Here is a 5,098-nt window from a genome sequence, read left to right as displayed (position 1 = left end):
CGTTAGGTAAATGGCAATGAAGGAAATAATTTCCTTTAAATATATAAAAAAAAATTAAATTTGATAACATATTTAGTACATGTTATTAAATTTCAAAGCTGTCATTTTATTTCAAAACGGTTATTTTCAAATCTATTTAATATCTTATGTCCTTGATATTCTTTATATTTAGTTAGTTTACGTTAGTATATATAGCTTATTTAGTTAGTATTCTTTATATTTAGTTAGTTTACGAAGCAGTCTCTTAGATATCAACTTTTTTATCAAGTTTTTTTGAAATTCTTATTAAATTTTGATTCAAAATTTTTTTATTGTTTGTTGTTTAATATTATACATGAAGCTCATACGTTGAAATCTATTTATCTCATGTATATTATTTTCATGCCCCTCATTACGAGCTTTGCATGCTCAAATCTGTTTATTTTCGTATATAATTCTGCTAGCATGTTTTTGCTCACCAAATATTTATTACAAAATAAAAAATCAAGAGGTAGAAAAGACTCCAGTAAATTGTTTAAAACAGCTGCGCAATACTTGATACTAAAATATGCTATTGCACAATATGAAAATGAACTACATGATTGAACCATATAAAAATGATTTCTATGCATGAGTATGAAGAAAATGAGATGGGACAGTCCGAATAGCATATATATGCTATTCGTTGAATAACAGTCATTATGTGAATATTTACTTAACGATTGTTATTCAACGAAACAAAACTGTAAAGTTCAACCTTTTTTGGACTGAAAGAAAGCTATTTTTTTTTAATTGATGTATTCTAAGAAACACGGATGTATGATACAGTATTACTTATGTGTGACAATTTTTCAGAATGATACATTATAAAAAAGACTGCATGTGCAGTTTTATGACACTTTTGTGAAAAAATCCTACTTACCATTATTTTGTTTGATGTTTGCAAAATCCAAATAAGCTTTTTATCAACTGATCCAATTTAAAATACAAGAAAACATACTTTTTATCAAAAAGTATTTAAAAGTTAGCTTTTTTTAAGCAGTGATTTCATTTATTAGGAGCTATATTACATTACCCACTTCAACAACTTAAATTCCTTTACGAAAATTTCTTTATGATGTAATTGAAAAAGACAAAGACCAGTCATAAACAAAAAAAAAAGAAAAAAAAAAGATAAAAAAAAGGGAGAAAAAAAGTTAAGATGTATAAAAAAAAGCTTTTATGTCTGTAATATGTCTGTAAAGCTAAAAGTTTTTGTTGGTATTTTATATTTTTTGTTTTTTGTGTTTTCTTTTAAATAAGTTTTTCAACTTGGAACAAAAATGTCTTTTTAACAACTTTGAATATAGCTGAAATTTTCCAGTTTATCAGATCACTCTAAAGGAGTATCACAAAAACAAGACTTTTTTAGTTTTCTGTTTTTAAAATACTGACTGCATATTTTCAAAAAAATAAAAAATCATAATTTAAAGTTTTGTCTTTTTTAACAATGGTTTCTAAGTTGATGATTTTGTAAATGTTTTGGCGGTGATTTTGGTAAAATCTTTAATCAATATGCTTTTAAACTTTTTACAAAATTTAAGACTTAAAACTGAGATTAGTTGAGAAAAAACACTTCCCAGTCGGCAAATTTAGTTGTAAATGCGCATTAGAAACTCGTTTAAATACGTATCGATGTGGTATGTATGTCAGCCATTTTATCGTGTCGAATACGCATAAGAAATACGCATTAGATGCGTATAAAGACAGGTATACAATACGACGCCTTCTGAGTATCAAACTCGCATTTGAAACTCTTGTAAACACGTATAAAACACGATAACCAGAGAATATTCAATACGATATTTTCCTGGTATTACATGCGCATTTAAAACTTTCCAGAATACGCATTATTTACGAATATTTGTTAGCCATTTTATCGTGTCAAACGCGCATTAAAAATAGACATCAGATGCGTATACAGACAGTATACAATACGACATCAGATGCGTAGACAGGTATACAATACGACGCCTACTGAGTATCAAACTCGCATTTAAACACGTATAAAACACGATAACTAGAGAATATTCAATACAATTTTGTTAACTAATATGAATTCATAACATAATGATAATGACTAGCAGTAAGCAACCCATAATACGGGTTATGAGTTATTAAATCATTAATAACAATAAAAACACATTAATAACTTGATATATTATCTAAAAAATTAAATACAAATTTATCTATAAATATTTAACTTTGACTCCCTTTCAGTAACGTCATTGCTTATAGTTAACGACGAAGACCGCATTAACATCAGTTGAGTTCTTTTTAAAATCTGTCACAACACAGGTACCAGAAACGGAAAGCCTGAAAATACCTAAAAAATAAAATTAAAAAAAAAATTACAATTTTTAATTACAAAAGTACTATTTGCATTGTATTGTTAGTAGAATTAGGATAATAATAACAGAAAATATATATTCCGTGACTACAGAATAATTAAAAAAGATTATAAAAAGGCTAGACAACACAATGTAGTAACACTGGCAAATAACACCACAACTTAATAAAATATTTTATTAACTTAAATACTTGGACTGAAAAGATTTTATTTATTACAATATTTGAACAATCGAGGGACAATTATAGTTAAACAATTTAAACAATTATACCATAAAATAGCAAGCAAATCGTAAAATATTTCTTAGAAATGATCTATTTTTTTCATTTGACTACTATTTTCAAGTTGCCTATAAGCATTTACATTAATAACTTTGTTGAGCCTAATACTATCTATTTCAATTTAACTATTATCATTAAACATATTACCAGTAATCTTACTATTGTTGCAACTGAATAAATGAACGTAAAAGAATCTTACAAATTGTGATCTTTTCTAATCAAAGACTTTATTTAAACTTAAGATTTATTGAAATCCATATCTTTTTATATGTTTACATACATTAGTCGTTTATCAAAAATATTAAACAACATTTATTTACATCAATTATTTTTAATTAAAAAAGAATCTTGACTACAATGCACAAAATTATTTTTACCTTAATGCATAAAAATAATAAATGCACAATCTTGTATAAAAAAATGAAGCAATGCCAATCAGTATATTTTACTCTAAATTAATTATTTAAATATATATATATATATATATATATATATATATATATATATATATATATATATATATATATATATATATATATATATATATAGGGGAACATGGGGTAAAATGACGAATGGGGCAAGATGACAACCTACAGTTATCTCTTAAGCAAAACTAAATATAACAGTTGACTTTAGCTGAAAGGGAAGTAGATTAATTTTACTAGATTTATCAATGGTTTCTTTTTAAATATTATTTTTGTGACGAAAGCTAAGTATTAAAAAAGTTTTTCTGACATTGAGAAAAAAACTTATTATCCTCGTTTGACTTGATTTATTACATCGCTACATCACCAGCTAAAGGTAAATTTTATTTTTTGGACAGACTAAGATATAGGCGTTTTTCGAAACAGTCGTCATCTTGCCCCATGTTCCCCTATATATCTATTCACATACCTTTAAAAAGTAGTATTACACTTTACACAATGAAATATGGAAATACATCATCATTTTTTTCAACTACTTTCAAAGAAATTTATTTATTTTTTCTAGTCTGTTATTTTTTCTAAGAAAGAATATTTATAAAGATACAGAGAAATATAAAATATACTGAAATATAGGCAGATTTATGTTTATAAACTTTTGTGTCAACAAATTACAGTCAGTTTTCCATGTTAAATACATAAAATATATATCAAATATAACATATATCAAATATCAAATAAATCCAATATAAAATAAAACAAAATAGTAAACTTACTCAAATCAGTATCAGTTATACCATGTGAAGTAACTAAAAAACACTTCAGTTCTTTTCAATTGCTTTAAAAAATAACTTTTAGCTCTTTCCAATTGCACTAAAAAGAAAAAAAAAACTTACTTAGATAAGTTGGCAAGTTCTTAAGAATCTGAAAACAAATAAGTAAAAAAACAAAGAACAAACAAACATTTATTTGTTAAAACTACTATATTTAAACAAATTAAATTTAAAAAAGTGTAACGCCATTTCTCCTTAAAGGCTAAAAAAAAACTTTCAGCTCAAATTTGCTTGCATACCTTGCTTGTAAAACCATGTGAATAAGAAACACATTTAGAAAAGCCTAGAAACTACTTAAAGATGACATATGCAAAATTGAAGTTTGAACGTTGACTGGACTAACTATTAGCAGATGTTTTTAAAAAATTCATAAAAATTTACATATATTCGTTCTTTTATATTGCATAAATCCATCATATGATAAATCTGAAATAAAAAAATGTAATGGATAAATACAAAGAAAAACATCATATATGAATCACAAATCAATATAACAGATAGAGATAAGATGTCATGATAAGAGAGTAGTAGTTGTTAAGTATTGTTATTTCATGTTAGCTTTTAGAAAACAATTCATGTTGGTACGTCATGGTTCTAAAAATTCAAATTAAGATATAAACAAAATGTATATGTGGCAAAATGACTTTTCTTGAGTGGCTTTTAGTGAATGATTAAAAGCAGTGACTTTCAATAATAAAACCACTTATAATTTTTAACAATAGACACCAACATAAAGGTAAGCCAAATGTAACAACATTAGTAACATAAATAACAACTTTATGCAAAATCTTGCTCAACACGTTTGCCAACTCACACACTTTGAAAACATGGTCCATAAATATTATAAGAAGTGTTTATATATGTTATATAAATTTAAATAAATATATTGTGTTTTATAGTTAGTATATATGTTTATATTATGTTGTTTCTATGTCATGGAAACAACATAATATAAACATAAATACTAACTATAAAACACAATATATTTATTTAAATTTGTAACACATATATAAACACTTCTTATAATATTTATATACACAATAGATACATTTTATACTATTTTAAAAATTCATTTATAAAACAATTATATAACACATATTACCACATACATATATTTATCAAAAACTTTTTAATTTTGAACATAATATAAACACATATGCAAACTATAAACATATATAACTTGAATTGTGTGAA

General features: G+C 24.8%; 1 long non-coding RNA gene across 1 annotated transcript; it reads right to left on the bottom strand.

The window, feature by feature from the left end:
* Positions 1-2,167: 2,167 nt before the first annotated feature.
* Positions 2,168-4,792, bottom strand: LOC136081838 (uncharacterized). The gene is made up of 4 exons (XR_010639174.1): positions 4,144-4,792; positions 3,848-3,944; positions 3,027-3,099; positions 2,168-2,344 (listed from the first exon to the last, which is right to left on the bottom strand). It is a non-coding gene; the product is annotated as an uncharacterized LOC136081838 (long non-coding RNA).
* Between the last annotated feature and the right edge of the window lie 306 nt (positions 4,793-5,098).

The sequence above is a fragment of the Hydra vulgaris genome, chromosome 06 (assembly GCF_038396675.1).
Source record: "Hydra vulgaris chromosome 06, alternate assembly HydraT2T_AEP".
In the NCBI taxonomy this organism is placed as follows: Eukaryota; Metazoa; Cnidaria; class Hydrozoa; order Anthoathecata; family Hydridae; genus Hydra; species Hydra vulgaris.
Note: the sequence above shows the minus strand (reverse complement) of the source record. Positions and strands in the feature narration are given on the sequence as shown.